The 18,125-nt window shown below is 44.2% G+C and overlaps 1 protein-coding gene across 6 annotated transcripts in view; it reads right to left on the bottom strand.

Annotated features, from left to right (window-relative positions):
* The window catches only part of LOC141092314 (alpha-1,6-mannosyl-glycoprotein 4-beta-N-acetylglucosaminyltransferase-like), a 101,742-nt gene that overhangs the window by 45,196 nt on the left and 38,421 nt on the right, over positions 1-18,125 (bottom strand). The window contains exon 2 of one of the 6 annotated variants that reach the window (XM_073578354.1): positions 17,690-17,736. The exons of the other annotated variants lie outside the window; for them this stretch is intronic. The gene's annotated coding sequence lies outside the window, so the exon portion shown is untranslated. The remainder of the gene's footprint in view (positions 1-17,689; positions 17,737-18,125) is intronic. 6 annotated transcript variants of the gene reach the window in all.

Raw genomic sequence — 18,125 nt, forward strand, 5'->3', positions numbered from 1 at the left:
GCCATGGTCCGGGTCACCGCCACTGACACATCCCACTGATACCGGCCCGGTACAGAGTACCCCACGGCCCTGGGAGGGCGACCCATATCCATCCGCCGGCCTGCTGGAACTACATTTCCCTTGTGTCACTCCGCAAGTAGGGAAAATCTAGATCCTGGTGATGGACCCGGACCCTGGAAATAAGGTGAGGTGGGTGTTGCCTCATCTTGCACCGCAGCGGTGGTCTTTGCTGGGCTCAGGGGCAGTGGAGAGGGGGACTCTCCCGAGGAGCAGGAGACTCTGCTTAATGAGGGGCCATCTTGCCTGGTATCCCTGTTGAAGAAAATCTCCAATTGGCTTTGGTTTTTTAAATTTCTCTTACCCCTTGTCATCTTGCCAGTGATCAGTGAGGATTCGGGTAGCCGGGTGGGTTGATTAATATGCAGGAAAGGCGCTGAAATTGTCGCTTTGCAGAGTCTCAGGGAAGGAGCATTCAGCTCATGCAACTGGCATGCTAGGCATCCAGGCCACGCCCCGCATTTTTCTTTTTTGTTCCTCTTTTCAGAGCCATAACTTTTATTTTTTGGTCAAAATGGCCAGATGAGAGCTTGTTTTTTTTTGCAGGACAAGTTGTACTTTTTAACGACACCATTGGTTTTAACATATAGTGTACTGGAAAAAAGGGTAATCCCAGTTTTTTTTTTTTAACCATGTTCACTAAATCCTAAAACTGACCTGCCATTATGATTCTCCAGGTCATTATGAGTTCATAGACACCAAACATGGTATATATAGATTCTTTTTTATTTAGGTGGTGAAAAAAAATAGTTTGTTAAAAAAAAAAAATAAATAAATAAAATTGTGCCATTTTACAATACCCATATTGTCTCCATTTTTCATGATCTGGGGTTGGGTGATGGCTTATTTTTGCATGCTGAGCTGATGTTTTTAATGATACCATTTTGGTGCAGATACGATCTTTTTATCGCCCGTTATTCCATTTTAATGCAATGTTGCAGCGACCAAAAAAAAAAAAGCAATTCTAGTGTTTTGACATTTTCTCATTACGCAGTTTAACGGTCAGGTTAATTTTTTTTATATTGATAGATCGGGCAATTCTGTACGTGGAATTCTGTGGTATTCTGTACCAAATATGTGTAGGTTTGTTTTTTTTATTGTTTTATTTTGAATGAGGCGAAAGGGGGGTGATTTGAAGTTTTATATTTTTTATTTTAATATTTTTGGAACTCTTTTTTTTTTTTTTTTACATGCTTCAATAATCTCCATGGGAGACCAGAAGCTGCAGTTGTCTGATCGGCTCTGCCTGTCTGTAGCAGTAATGCTTATTTGCTATGAGCACCAACCACCACTGGACAGGTGCCATTGTCAATATAATTTCCGGAGAGTTTATCATCTTCTGCATCAATGCAAACAACGTAACATTGCAAGTATGCTACTATCATTTGATATTAAAAAAAAAAAGCCTTTGATTCTGTCTCATGGCCATATTTATTTGCAGTCTTGCAGAAATGGAAATTCCCGGATCAATGTTTTTCATGGATCTATGCCTTATATTGTTCCCCTGTGGCCTATGTCCACAACAACGTTTTTTCCAAAGCATATTTTCCTATCAATAGAGGTAACCGTCAGGGATGCCCCTATCACCACTACTACGAGTATTTCTCCTTTCAATCAAACCATTGGCAAGACACCTTTGTCTCACTCCAAATATACAAGGTATAGAAATTGTATCGATTTCCTACAAACGTTTTATGTTTGCAGGCGACATAATACTCCTTTTAACTGCCTCACAATCTTCTTTGCCAGCCCTACTCACTCTCGAAAAAAATTTGAACACCTATCCGCCCTGCAGATAAACCATTCAAAATCACATGCCATGAATATATCCCTTCCCACCACCATATCTCGCAGCTCAAACAAGATTTTCCCTTTCAATGGACCACGAATCACCTCAAATATCTAGGTGTAAACTTAACAGCTAACATAGGTCAGGTTCACACGTGCGTTTGGCTGGTCTGCGTACTTCCTCCCTTAAGCTCCGTCTACGCTCTGCTTACTTCCGCATGCATCCTGCGTACCTATCTTTAACACTGAGTACGCAGGGACATGCATTGTATGTTGATGTGTCCGCATGCGGCGTTTTGATGTGCCTGCCGAACTCAACATGTTGCATTTCTGTGCTTTTGGCGGGCACGTCAAAACGCAGCATGCGGATGCATACAAGGCATGTCCCTGCGTACCCAATGTTAAAGATAGGTACACAGGACACATGCGGAAGTAGGTGGAGCTTAAGGGAGGAAGTACACAGTCATACGCAGACCAGCCAAACGCAATTGTGAACCCGGCCTTAGTCCATTTTCTCTGCCAATTATCCTCAAATGCTTTGCAAACTTCGTTCACAATTTCAGAATTGTGAGAAGCTACACCTCTATTCCAAATATTACCAGGCAACCCATCTAGCCCAATTAACTCTACACCATGCTTATTCAGATCCCCCACAATGGCTTTCCTTAGAAGCCACTGAGTGTCACCCAATGACCCTTTATTATGGATCCTCCCAGCACCACACAAACAAATTATAAATCCAATCCTATCACATTCACTCAAAAATATGGGATTCCCTAAAATATTTCTCGACCTTAATCTCCCCCTTCCTGTCTTTCGCCTCACTTTGGGGCAATTCACTATGTACCTGTTTGTTAACTGGATAATTCTCCTATAAAAATCTATTGTTTAAGAAAAAAAAAAAATCTGACCGCACACCTCCGATTTACAAGCTTTTCTGCATGAGCCCTTACAGAGAGGACTATTCCATGTGTGCTCATTACCTTTTTATTAAGTGATTCCTAATGGCAAAAGCTCTCATAACCCATAAAATACTGAATCTGAACATGAATTAAGATATTTACAGTCTCCTATCTGGCAAGTCTCTTCCTTTCTTAGGGTTTTAATACATTGAGCAGTGACTTATCATTATAAGTATATCCTTAGACTTTTAATAATTTACCTATTAGAGCAGAAAGGTGACGACACAGCAATGGTTCGGCAGCACAAGATCTGTAAATCATTTATTCAGCACTGACTGTTACATGGTAATAATCCTAATCTGTCCATGCACCTGGCTTTAAAGGGACTTTTACAGCTAAAGCGTCACCGATTTTGTGACGCAACAGTGATATCGCTAGCGATCTCGCTTTGTGTGACACGTACCTGCGACCGCCCCCCGCTGGATATCGCTGATCGCGGTCGAATGTCCTGGGCCATTTTTTCCTCGTTGACGTCCCGCTGGCGCCGACTAGCGACGCATGGACGCAGGCGGAAGTAGTCATCGCTGCGGTGTGACAGGTAAGGCTACTTTCAGACATCAGTTTTCTTTATCCGGCAGGATGCGGTGAAATACCGGACTACCGGATCCGGCCGCAAACGCTGACACCGGATCCTTCTTTCTGCCGGATATATTCCTGCAGAGAAGGTCTTCCGGGCATGCGCAGTGCGAAAAAACGTTGCATGCAACGTTTTTTCCAGACGCCGGACCGGCAATTCTTGCCGTATGCAGCAAAAGCCAGACGTGCCACATTGCCATCCGACGCAATGCGGCAACAATGAACGTGTACGGGCAAAAAGCCGGATCCGGTAGTAACAGGCGCCGGATCCGGCTTTTACATATTTCGCCACATCGTGTCGGATAGCAAAAAACTGAAATGTGAAAGCAGCCTAAGAGCGACCGCCGGCGGATCGCTTATCGCTGCTACGTCGCTGGTGAGATCAGCCTGTTTGGCAGCTCACTAGCGACCATTTAGCGATGCACCAGCGAACCTGACCAGGTCATATCTTTGTCGGGATCGCTGGTGCATCGCTAATGTAACGGGACCCTAAGACCACATCTTGTCCTGTGTTGGCCCAGGCTCGGTTTCATTATGAAGCCAAATAAGCACATCATATAAGCAAAAATTATTCAGAAAGATACAATGTATTTGGGGGTCATATTCTTTAAAAAAAAATTATAAATAAAAAAGGTGTTTATTCAAAAGAGTGCTCTCCAAAAGCACCCTGTAGGGTCAAGAGAATGGAGGTTGTCATTATTATTTTCATGTCTACATTCAGGAACATGTCTATAGACACATGTAGGAATGCATCTCCACTGCAACATTGTATATTTTATTTACCGTATATACTAGTGCATAAGCCGACCCGTGTATAAGCCGGCCCCCCCTAATTTTGTCACAAAAACTGGGAAAACTTATTGACGCGCGTATAAGCCGAGGGTGCACAGTGAGTGGCCCCCAGATAATGCTGCACAGTGAGTGGCCCCAGATAATGCTGTACAGTGAGTGGCCCCATCATATTGCTGCTGCCGCTGCCTCTGTTACACAAAAAAAAACAAAAAAAAACAACAAACCACTGTATACTCACCTCCATCGCTGCCCCCTGCTCATCAGCATTGCCGGCTCTGCAGTGACTGTGCAGGCAGAGGGCACGATCGCACCCTCTGACCCGAATGTCACTGCAGAGGACGCAAGACAGCAGAGCGCAGGGACAGGTGAATATGCCTCCCCCCGTTCATACTCACCGGGTCCTGGCGCTTGTCTCTGCAGCGCAGCCCCTGCTTGTTCCATGTTGTCGGCGCTGCTCTTCCTTCCTGCTTCAGCGGTCACCTGGTACCGCTCATTAAATATGCGCATATTTAATGAGCGGTTACACTTGACAGCTGAAGCAGGAAGGAAGAGCAGCACCGACAACATGGAACAAGCAGGGGGGGCTGCAGAGGGTGAGTATGATCTCTGACACCCCCGCTCCCCTCCGGTATATGACTTGTGTATAAGCCGAGAGGGGGACTTTCAGCCCAAAAAAATGGGCTGAAAATCTCGGCTTATACGCGATATTGAAAAAAAGTACCTCTGTTTTCTGAACCGTGGCCCTGTAATATAATGTATGTACATGGTAACAGCTAGCACAAACTAGAGGAAATGTACCTACAATATGAGTGTGCATAAATATGTGCAAGACTGAACAATGTCAAAACGCCTGGAATGTAATCTCCATTCAAATGACTTGTGCAAAATAGAAACTAAATTTATATTCCAAAGTGACTATTCTCATTTTAGAACCAAACCAAGCTCCCCAATATAACATTTTAACACCTGGAAGCTCGGGGGGGGGGGGAAATGTAGTGTATTTTAAAAGGGAGTCAGTAAAAACTTACTGACTGTTCAAACCAAGCACAGCGTTCACTTACCCCCTGGGACAAAGCTAACACAAAACGCGCGTCTGGGACCGGTATACTGCAAGGTCGTATGGTTCTTATTCTAGGGACTTTTTTCATGTGCATTGGGAGTGGTATTTGCACACTGCAGGGGTCCTATGGACAGTGTACCTGGGCACTTATGCCGATTCTGGATGTGCTGACCACTCCTGAGTGTGTATGTTCCACCATAATTATATTGCAGATTTAATCTGATACATAGGAGCATTGTTGTTCGTTTAAACCATCTGCCATGCTGTAGGCTTTATTTGCTAATTTTAATAAGGAGTACCATTATATATAAAAAATAATTTCTTTATATAAATTAGCAATCAGCTATCTTTACCACCCTATTAATTTTTGGGTTATTATTGTCTTACCTAACTATGGGTAATACACTTCTATTATCTTTCTAGAGTGGTACTATGATACAGTTTTATATGATCATCTTTATACACGAATATTCATAAATTATGGTAATGGCTAGTGTATTGTAATTATTTATATGCCATCATTTTGCTTTATGGTGGTGTCACTTTTGCATATTAATGTTTGTAATTCATTATTGATCTACATTTGTACCTTGCAGTATAATATTGGATATATATATCTCTTTTTAATCATTGTCTATGTTGTGTATTGACTTTATTAAAGCTATGTAATTTTATGGCCATATGCTTCCTTAGATCTTTTTGGATGATATGTTTGTTTGGAAGTGCCATTTTCTTAGGCCATATATTTTGGATTTATCAAGCACAGCATCTTGAAGGAGTCATAGCGCTAATAAGAATCATAAATTTAGTGTTCAAATTTGTTCATATTTGCTAATGAGGGCTCATTGAAACCTGGATATGGCCCAGCAGTTCACTGGACCTTATTTCGCATCTATCTCTGCCCCCTTCTCTCTTTATTGACAGCTCTGGCTATACAAAATAGATGAGAAAAAGTAGGTGGTAAGGTGCACCGAACTATTTGGCTACAAGTTGCACTGATTATCTCATTATCATATTAAATTAAATAATGATTTCTGGCAACCATAGCCACAGACTTGAACATTGAAAAAACGGATTACTTACCGGTAATACTCTTATGGAGTTCACGACAGCACCCGCAGAGAGGGGATCTGCCCCTAGGAACAGGAAACCTACAGAAATAAGAGGCGGTCCCCCTCGCCCCCTCAGTTGGATTACAGAGAATGAGAGGAACCGCCAAACAAGATTTTGTCAATTGCCATAGCAAGACATTTAATGAATCTAAACATTGTATGTATATACATAGGTGTATATAGATGTAAATCTCCAAAGTGCGCCATGTACATCTATAAAAACTAAGGGAGGGAAGTCAGTGGGTGCTGTCGTGGACTCTATAAAAGAATATTACCGGTAAGTAATTCGTTTTTTTCTCTTTGCCACGACAGCATCCACTGAGAAACTTTCAGAGAACCATCACCTGGGAGGGACCGCCGTGTTGAGGACAGATCTCCCAAAAACTAAGTCAGAGGATGACGATAAATTAAGCCTATAGTGACTGTAAAACGTAGAGGTAAAGACCTTACATATGAGATCAATCGGAACGTCCGCCTTCTCAGCCAAGGAGGATGTCATAGCCTGTGCCGAATGTGCCTTTATCCTATCCGGAGGACCTTCACCTTTTGCTGAGTAAGCCAGTTTCCATCTCTGATCCATCAGGATAAGGTGTTTTTTTGTGACTCCAGACCCCTTCCTGTGGCCCTGAAAGGACACAAAGAGAGCCCTGCTCTGCCTCCAGGGACAAGTTCTGTCTATATAACCCAGAACGGCTCTCCTCACATCTAAGGTGTGATATCTCTCCTCCTCAGGAGTTGAAGGATTATCAAAAAAGGAGGGAAGAAAGAGCTCCTGACTTCTATGAAATTTGGCCGCTATGTTAGGGAGGTATGAAGGGTCTGGCTTCAAAACTACCCTATCCTGAAATACTAACAGGGAGAGTCAATTGACAGAGCCTGAATATCGCTCACTCTCCTAGCGGACGTTAAAGCGACTAATAAGGCATTCTTCAATTAAATATGTTTCAATGAAACGGAGTCTAAGGGTTCCAATGGAGGGCCTGTCACTGTGTCAAGGACCAGGTCCCAAGGGGGTAAGCGAGTAATGTACACCGGGTTGCTACACTCACATGCTGAAATAAATCATACAACCCATCTATCCCTTGCAATATTGTGACTATACAGGGCTCCTAGAGCTGAAATCTGAACTTTTAGTGTATTAACGGAAAGACCCAGCTCCCGACCCCTCTGCAGAAACTCCAGAATGGCAGTGATTGGCACCTCATTAGAGAAGGCCCCAGTATGAAAATTAAGGAACTTCCTCCACACTCTACTATATATTTTTGTTGTGGATTCCTTCCTTCTCTGCAGAAGGGTATTAATCAGGTCATCAGGGAACCCCCTTAGTCTCAGTAACTGCTTCTCAAGTTCCACGCCGTCAAGAGTAGACCCTTCACCTAAGTATGAAGGAATGGGCCCTGAGAGCAGGTCCGGATCTGATGGAAGGATCCAGTGGTCGGATATGGACATGGCTCCGAGCCACGAAAACCAAGGCCTCTTGGGCTAAAATGGAGCTATGAGGTCGCCCTCTCCTCCCTGATGACCAACGGGAGTACCACCATCGAGGGAAACGCAAATGCCAGGTGGAAAGGCCACGGGGACTGGAGGGAGTCTGCCATCTCTGGTTGGTCCGCTCTGATCAGAGAGGCAAACCTTTTGACTTGTCTGTTGGCTTGGGTAGCGAACAGGTCTATTTCAGGAAGCCCCCACAAGTCCACTATCTTTCTGAAGTTGCGATGACTGAGTGTCCTTTCACCCTGATGCAAGGTAGTGGCGACTGAGGAAGTCTGCGCTGAAACTGTCCACTCTCCTGATGTGAAGGGCCGATAGAGACAAGAGATGGGTTCGGTCAGCTTGAGGATTCCCTGACCAGTAGACATCAGAGTCCTTGCTCTTGTTCCACCTTGTTAATTTAAGTACGCAACGGATGTGGCACTGTCCGATAGGACACTCAAATCAGACCTGCGTAGCTGTGGGAGAAACTCATGGATAGCAAGACTGATTGCTTTTAATTCTCTTAAATTAGAGGAGTCATTGGCTTCTTCTATGGACCACTCTCCCTGGAATAAGCCTCCCATCCAAAGGGACTAGAGTCAGTAGTAACCACCCTCAAGGGTGTCACCTCCCACGGGACCCCATTAGAGAGATTATCTCGATCTAACTACGACAGGGAGTTAACTACCTCAAATGCCAGCGTTATCTTGTAATCATCCAGTGTACCCTGCAGCCGTTCCTCCTCGAGAACCTTATACTGCTGATGTCTAGTATGAAACTGGGCCCACTGAACAGCAGGAATGCAGGATGTAAAGGAGCCCAGGAGGGACATGACCTCTCAGAGATCTGAGGGTTATCTATTGCTGACCTCACTTTCTGCATTATCGCCAACATCTTTACCTCCAGGAGAAACATTTCTGACTTACAGAATCTAGATGCAGGCCCAGGAAGGAGTTACCGGGACCAATCTGGACTTGACCCACTTGATTATCCATCCTAAAACCTGCAAAGGATGAAATTGTGTCAGCAAGTCGATGTTCACATTGGGAGGCAGATTTCCCCACTATGAGGAAATCATCCAAGTATGGAAATATCAACGTGTCCTTCAACCGCACATAAGCCATCACCTCCAGCATCAACTTGGTGAAGACCCGAGGAGCCATAGACAGACCGAAAGGCATTGCCGTAAATTGAAAATGACGGATGTGACCCTCCATGATGACAGCCACTCAGATATCGCTGGAACCTGGCATGTATTGGCAGATGATAATAAGCATCCTTCAAGTCCAGAACTGCCATGAAGCATCTGGGAAATAAAAATTTAGTGGCCGATCTTATGGATTATATCTTGAAGGTATGGGACTGTAGGAAGTTAAATAAACTTCTTTAGATTAATTATGGTTCTATATGAACCATCTGGCTTAGAAATCAGAAATAAAGGACTGGCGGGACCTCTACAAGAACATGTTTAGACAATAGACCCCTAATTTCCAACTACAACGCCTCCTGTTGCGCAGGAGACTTTAGAGAAGACAATATAAAGGAGTCCGGGGGAACTCGGCCGAATTCCAATTTCAAGCCAGATGACACGAGGCTTAGGGCCCAGGGATTAGATGTTATTTTTTCCCATTCATGGGAGAAGAATGACAAACCCTAACCATGACCTACAAAGCCATCCACAACCTGAGCCCTCCATACATCTGTGACCTCATCTCCCGGTACTTACCTGCATGCAACCTCCAATCCTCACAAGATCTCCTTCTCTACTCCCTCTTATCTCCTCTTCCCACAGTCGCATACAAGATTTCTCCCGCGCATCCCCCCTACTCTGGAACTCTCTACCACAACATATCAGACTCTCGTCTACCATGGAAACCTTCAAAAAGAACCTGAAGACCTACTTTTTCCAACAAGCCTACAACCTGCAGTAACCACCGATCCACCAAACCGCTGCACGACCAGCTCTACCTTCGCCTACTGTATCATCACCCATCCCTTGTAGATTGTGAGCCCTCGCGGGCAGGGTCCTCTCTCCTCCTGTACCAATCGTGACTTGTATTGTTTAAGATTACTGTACTTGTATTTATTATGTATACCCTTGTCACATGTAAGCACCATGGAATAAATGGCGCTATAATAAATAATAACCTGCCACCCACCAGAAGGCTAGGACTAGTGAAACTTGTTTCTGCCCTTGAAGGAAGACCCACTAAAAAGGGCACCTTTGTTTTGTCTCTCTATTGCCCCAGCGATCCTGGTTCCTGTAGGATCTCTTCCTACCAAACGGCTGTTTCCTGAAGGCCCTCCTGTAGGACGGAAGAAACTGGATAGGGAACCCCTTCTTCCTGTCCCCTGCCTTGGTGAGGATATCATCAAGCACCTTGCTGAACAGGTACTCACCCTGGCATGGAATTGCACATAGCTTGGGCATCCCCTTTCCAGCCCTTTAGCCACAAGGCACAACGAGCAGCATTAGCCAGTCCCGCTGATCAGGCTCCAAGCGTAAGGAGTCTGCTGAGGCATCTGCCAAATAAGCCCAAGCTCCCCTGATCAGAGGGAGAGAGGACAGCAATTTGTCCCTAGAGACCCTTCTTTATCTGCTCCTCCAATTGATCCACCCAGACCAGCATCGAATGTGCCGTGCAAGTGCCTGAGATAGCTGGTTTGAAGCCCCCATAAATTACTCCTACGATCTCTTAAGGAGTGTGTCAGCTTTACGATCGAAGGGGTCACCCAGAGTCCCGGAGTCTTCTACCGGCAGGGTGGAGCACTTCGAGGTTGAAGCTACTGCGGCACCTTAGACCAAGTTGTCAGGTCCCTATCAAAGGGGTATCTCCTCTTTGAGGTTGAAGGAAGGAAACCTCACTGTCCTTGCTTCTCCCTCTCGACCACATCCTTCACTGCTGCTATAACCAGAAATGTTCGCCTCTTTGTCTGAGAGGACAGCGAACATAATCTCCTGTGTAGTTCTAGCCTCCTTGGCATCCATAATCCCCATGGTCCCCCGAACTGATTTTTACCAGATTATCAATACTTTCAATGTGGAAACAGGAATGCCCTTCTTCATCAGACGATGATGATGCCCGAGAGGAGTCAGCAGATTAAACCAAGTCACTGTCAGAAGAGGGGCTGGAAATGGGGGAAGCACCCCTTACACTGGAATTATGTTTTCCAGCCTTATCTGATCCCCTGAGTAATTGGAGCTCCTCCTAATCATAAGGGTCCCGTTACATTTAACGATGCACCAGCGATCCTGACAACGATACAACCCGGTCAGGATCGCTGGTGCATCGCTAAATGATCGCTAGTGAGCTGCCAAACAGGCAGATCTCACCAGTGACGAAGCAGCGGTCGGCGGTCGTTACCTGTCACACGCGGCGATGAAGACGTCCTCCCGCCCACTTGTCGCTCGTAGGCGCCAGCAGGAAGCCGCCACCGAGAAACGGCCCAGGACGTTCTCGCGCGATCAGCGATAGCCAGCGGGGGGGAGCCGGTCGGAGGCAAGTATCACATTTAGTGATATCGCTTGCAATATCGCTGCTGCGTCACAAAATTGGTGGCGCTTTAGCGATATCGCTATGTGTGAAGCCCCCTTTTGTCATATTATTCACTCTGATAGACGATTCCTCCTCCAGAGTCTGGCTGATAAGTTTGACAAAGCCTTCTCGGATAATTATCAGGAAGGGGCTGTGAGCACAAAGCACATTCCCTATGCTTAGACTTCCCAGTCTTTTTAACCTGAAGTGGTACACAGAAAGAAGGGGCAATCAGCTTAATAGGTAGAGCTCTGAAATACTCACCCCAGTTAAGCTTGTCAGCACGGTACTGGTTCTGGAGGCAGAGGCACAGCCTGAGATGTGGATTGCTTAGGGCCCCGTCACACATAGCGACTCACCAGCAATCCCAACAACGATATCACCTTGTCAGGATCGCTGGTGAGCTGTCAAACAGGCAGCTTCACCAGCGATCAGGACCAGAGACACGCGGGTAACAAGCCACGCACGTCGCTTAGTTACCAGCAGTGTATCTTAGTTACCAGTGCGCTGATGCAGGGAGCTGGTAAGCAAAGTACACATCGGGTTTCTAAGGGGCGCACAGCACTTACAAACCTGATGTGTACCTTGGTTACCAGCTCCCTGCATCAGCGCGCTGGTAACTAAGGTACACTTCGGGTTTCTAAGGGGGCGCGCTGCGCCTAGAAACCCGATGTGTACCTTAGTTACCAGCTCCTGCTCGCTGGTCTCCCGCCTGTCACACGCAGCGATGCGTGCTGACCAGCGGGAGACCAGCGACCCCAAAAATGTCCAGACATTTGATCAGCGATACCCGGCGGGGGGGCGATCGCTGATAGCTGTCACACACAGCGATCTCGCTGGTGAGATCGCTGTTGCGTCACAAATCTTGTGACACAGCAGCAATCTCACTAGCGAGATCGCTGTGTGTGACGGGGGCTTTAGACTTCTTGTCTCTTCCACTCTTCCGTGGAGTCCTGTGGGTCCATTAGAGAGTCTCCTGGGCAGGCTCCACACCACCATCTTTATACCTCTCGCCACCGCCTCCCCCGGAAGTGATCTCCGCTACTTTCCGGGCTCTTACTCTGCTACTGCGTACACGTGGCACGACTTCCTCCCAGCGCCGCCTGAAGATACTGTGCCTCCTGCATCGCGCCGACTCCACCGCCCCCCCCCCGAAGTGATCCCTGCTACTTCCGGGGCAGGAGCGCTTACACAGCTACTGCGCACGCGTGGCCTGGCTTTCTCCTTCCCGGTGGCCCAATGGAGGAGCCGGGCAGCCGATGCCCACACCCTGCACCTCCTGGATGAGTGTCGGCCCGTCCTGCCACACCATGCTCCCACGTGAGCCAGGGCAGCCTTTCCCGGACCCTGGCCTCACGCCATCCATTGCCAGACGAGGGTGGAGCTGACCAGCAGGATTCCCCCGACGCTGCTTCGCTTCTGGTGCTGCAGTCCCTGCCATTCTCTCGGACACCGCACATTCAGCCTACACAGCCCAGATATCCTCTTTTTTCCGCAGGTTCCCGTAGGAATAGGAAACCAACTGAGGGGGTCAAGGGGCACCTCCTCTTATTTCTGTAGGTTTCCTGTTCCTAGGGCCAGATCCCATCTCTGTGGATGCTGTCGTGGCAAAGAAAAAAAAATGATTTTCTTTAAGGCTATATACTTAGTTTGAACAGTCGTTTTGTGCTGACAGATTATGGTTTTAAACATACAGTAATGTCCAACTAATTTTTGATTTGTGCTTCAGTGAGCTGATAAATGATAATACAACTACTTTGAAGAAAATTTAAAAACTTCCTATAGTCGTGTGTGCACAATTCTTACGCTAATTTATGTATCTTGATGGTTATCCCCTTAGTGATGGAGCTAAATTTTTTAAATCTGACCAGTGTCACTTTATGTGGTAACTCTGGAACGCTTCAACAAATCCCAGTGATTTTGAGATTGTTTTTTCGTGACACATTGTACTTTATGGTAATGGTAAATTTAGGTCAATACGTTTTGTTTTTATTTATAAAAAAAAAAAAAAAATCAGAAATTTGAGAAAAATGTTGAAAAATTACCAATTTTCAAACTTTGAATGGTTATCCTTTTAATCCAGATAGCCATACCACACAAAAACATTCATAAATAACATTTTCCGCATGTCTGCTTTACATGAGCACCATATGTAAAAATGTTCTTTTATTTTTCTAGTATTTTAGTAGGTTTAAAAATGTAGCAGTAATTTTTCATTTTATCAAGGAAATTTATCAAATTTATTTTCTCGGGACCTATCCAGGTTTGAAGTGACTTTGGGGGTCCTATATATTGGAAAACTCTCAAAAGTAAAACCATTTTAAAAACAGCAACCCCTGGCATATTGAAAACTGCAGTCAGGTAGTTTATTAACCCTTCAGGTGATTTTCAGAAATTAATGCAAAGTGGCATGACAGAAATGAAAAAGTGTATTCTTACCACCTAAATGTCACCGACTTCTGAACAGGTTACAACAGCCATCAGACTCTAAGGCCACTATTTGGTCCTGAATTGCCATGGCAAACATCAGGACCACACAATCATGATCTTAAGGTACTGTGTCTGATACTTACCTACGACCCGCTCTCCCGCTGATTATCGCTGATCGCGCGAGAAAGTCCAGGACTGTTTCTCACCGTCAGCTTCCTGCGGCGCTTCCTGTGGAGAGACGAGCGACGCGTGGAGCCGGACGGGAGGACGCAGGATCGCCTAGTGTGACAGGTAAGTAGCGACCCTCGTCCCCAGCGATGTCGCTGGTGAGATCTGCCTGTGTGTCAGCTCACTAGCGACCACTTAGCGATGTACCAGCGATCCTGACCGCGTCATATCGCTGGTCGGGATCGCTGGTACATCGCTGAGTGTGACAGTACCTTTAGGGTGCGGATGGGGATAAAGAGGAAGACCCCACACTTTGTTAACCATTTATATGATGTTGTCACTATTGACAGCAGCATCTAAGGGGTTAAAAAGATTTGGACGGTGCAAACACTGATCGTGGCTGATGCAGCAAGTTGTCAGCTATAGTGTGCAGCCAACAGCTGCTGAATTGTCACCTGTACGGTGATGCTATTCTCTTATATCTCACGTCAGTTAAATGATGTATTGGTGGTCATTAAGGGGTTAAAGATGGCATATAATTCCTGTGTAGTCTGCTGCTGTCAGGAGCTACTCCCGCTGTCTTTGAAAGATCTCATATAATAGAAGTGAAATGAAGAGCTCATACCTTTGGGATCAGACTACACGGGATTTGATTGTAGTCAGTAGTCATGGAGGCACAAAATTTTTCTTTAAAGTCAATTCTGTTTATAACCATGCAGCATAGATATGTTTATACATGGCATATATGTTGTAAATACTCCATCCATATTTTCTGAGTGGAAAATTAGCAGCAATTTTTTAGTACCAGCAAAATGGATAAGATTTCAACAAATGTCATCAGCATGCAAAAAATCTGTAGCATGTCAAATTAAATCCATAGTATATGAATTTACACTGGGGATTTTGTTCATTGCAATGCATGTTCAGAGTGGAGGTGCCTAAATCTACCATCTATATCTACCCTTAAGGGGGTTTTACACTAAGCGATATCGCTAGCAATATCGCTAAAACGTCACCGGTTTTGTAACGTTATAGCGATATTGCTAGCGATATCGCTATGTGTGATACTTACCTCCGACCGGCTCCCCCGCTGTCCATCGCTGATCGCGTGAGAATGTCCGGCTCCATTTCTCGTCGGGCGCTTCCTGCTGAGACTTCCTGCTGTGACGACGAGCGACTCTGGACGCGGGCGGGAGGACGTCAGGATCGCTGTGTTTGAAAGGTGAGTATCGTGCGCTGCGTCGCTGCTGTATCGCTGTGAGGTCTTTCTGTATTAAAGCTCACTAGCGATCATTTAGCGATGCACCAGCGATCCTGACCGGGTCGTATTGCTCGTCGGATCGCTGGTGCATCGCTAAATGTAAAAGGGCCTTAAGAGCAAGCATTCAATAGCAAACAGTTCTACGGACTGTGGGCCTGATTCATCAAAGCTTTCACACCAGAATTCTGTCATAAAAGCTTAGAAAAGTAGCAAACTCAGAGCTGCACTAAAAATTTTGCGTGACAATTGGCAGCGTTCATTACCCCACAAATCTTACTCCACTGGAGTAAGATTTGTGGAGAAGTGCATGCCACTCGTCCAACGCTCCCGATTCATACGCCTCTTCATGAATGAGGAGCGTCTGACTCCAGCATGCCCCCTAATGAAGAATAGCATGAATCAAGCCAAGTGTATTTATAATTAGATACAATGACTATAAGCCCTTTTTTTGATATTATCAAAATTGTCATACAAACTCCTTCAGTTTTGCAATAGTCAATCTATTGGTTGTCAGAGATATTGTTCATTCACACTTGTGTATAAGGGATCTGAATTATTTCATTTATATTATTTATAAAAGTTGCTATTATGTGTGGATGGTTTTAGTCGCATCTCCTTTTTATATGCAAGTTGTTTTTTTTTCAGTGCTTAGCATGATTCAGGGTGTTTTTATCCCTTGTGAATGGGTTGGAAATAAAATGCAAGTCCTGTGCATTCACAAATGCAAATTCGGTTTCCATTCTTTATCTCTGAAACATTACAAAAACGGCAAAAGAAAGTTAGTCCTTTGACATAAAAATTGAACAAATAAAAGTGAGAGATCTATAATAAACAAAAAAAAAAAAAAAGAAAAACATGTTCATAGTTTTGCATCTGTATTTGACTTTCATTAATCAGACACAAGCCTGAATTAGCCCCACTGCTCATAGTAGTTTAGTTATGAGCTAACAAGTCTTTTTGGCTGGAGCCAACTCTTTTTACATTTTACAGCCGGTGATTTATATAAACTTTTTTCGAAGTATTTTATAGGACACCTGCACATAATTTGCATATGCTCTGCACACAGACACATTAATTTCTATGTAATTTGCATTTTCCAAACAGACAACGAGAATAAGATTGCAAAAGCACTTTACGGTTATGTAGCATTCTGCATGTTAAGGGTATGTGCGCATGTTGTGTATTCTACAGCGGATTTGGTCCTGCGGATCCGCAGCAGAATCTACTGCAGTCTACAGTACCATTTTAACCAATGAAAAACAAAAAAGCGGTGCAGATTGCTGATGAAAAATCTGCAACATAAACGCTGCGGGTTCATTTCCACAGCATGTCAATTCTTTGTGTGGATTCCACAGCGTTGTGCACCTGCTTCATTATAGGAATCCGCAGGTGTAAAAACGCAGTTGGAATCCGCACAAAATCTGCAGAAAATTCGCAGTAAATCTGCACTTAAACCGCAGGTAAAACGCAGGTCATTTTACCTGCGGCTTTAGCAAAATCTGCGCTGAAAAATCCGCAGGGTAATCCGCACCGCGTGCACATACCCTAACAGTTTGTTATACTGCTAGGTGAACACAAGCAATAGTTATCAAGTGATAGAAAACATTGTGGTATCATTTCAGGAGGCTGTCTAATTAAAAATATATTTAAAGAAAGTGTGCCAAAAGAAATTGACGCGTTGCATATTTTAAAATTGTAGCATAAAGAAAATGATAATGAGATTTATGTAAATCCCATACACTTTACTCAAAGCGTAATACACAACATTCATATATATTACACACACTATATTAGAAACAGACCGCCATATGCAGAAATGGTATTGAGGACTTACAAGTCTCTCCTCTTTAGCTCTTCACACACTCCTCTAGGTGAAGAACCTTTAGTTATGTGACCACAATGTCAGACGTCCTATTACTCGTCTAACCTTGGATACTACACTAATAATGTAGAACAAGCATTGTCAGTGTAGTTTCTTTTTGTAACAGTAGGTAAGTTTCAGCTGGAGAGATCGAGTTCCCCATTCTTACTAGTTCTTGTGGTAAGCCCTATCTGCTTTTTTGAGATGTTTCAGGAGTTTACATAACAATGGCATGTAGATGCTTTTACAAGACAACACTGTGCGATAGTCATCAGTGTATAATTGTCATCACTGGGCATATCAGCAGGAAATACAGGTATGGCAAGGGTCATGCTGGGCCACAGGCCCTAATTGTTTTTCTATTTCTTTTTTAGAAAAATCAAATCTTGCAATTTTCACACTGGTCACTGAAGCTATTCTAAACTCATAATTCCTGTTCTTTCAGGAAATACACATGTAATAGAGTAGCTGCAGATTGGCTCAGACCCCATCTTTTTTATTGAACCAACTAATGATCGTATGCAAAGTTCAATGTGAAGGTAGGGTGAATAGGGTCAGATATGACTTGACCTCTTGTGAATAGTGGATCCTCTGCTGTATTTGTAGGTGTTACCTGTAAATCCAATCCTGTGATGATAATGAGCCAGCTGAAAACTCTACCTAGAACAACAGGAGGTAAGAGTCTAAAATAGCGACAATATGAACATAAGATTACTAATTTGGTTAAAACAAATCATGTAAAAAAAAAAATTGCCAGAAGTTTTTGAAAATGACAAAAATGTGTCCTAAAAAGTAGGTTATTTTCTCATGACATTTCCTTTAACATAAAAACCCGATTTAAACAATAAATTATCACTATTTGTTGGGGTACATAGTCTTTAGGTATTAGAGGATGTGGATTTTTTTTTAAAGATTTGACAATATGTTCAAACAGAATAAAGGCTTAGATTTGTAAAATGCTTTAAATATTTTTTTTTTTTTTTTTTTAAAGAACAAACACGCAAACCTCACACTACACAATATACTGACATCCTATGCTAACCCTACCA

This window comes from Dendrobates tinctorius, unplaced genomic scaffold (genome assembly GCF_039654945.1).
Source record: "Dendrobates tinctorius isolate UK_male_01 unplaced genomic scaffold, ASM3965494v1 ptg000059l, whole genome shotgun sequence".
NCBI classification, from domain to species: domain Eukaryota; kingdom Metazoa; phylum Chordata; class Amphibia; order Anura; family Dendrobatidae; genus Dendrobates; species Dendrobates tinctorius.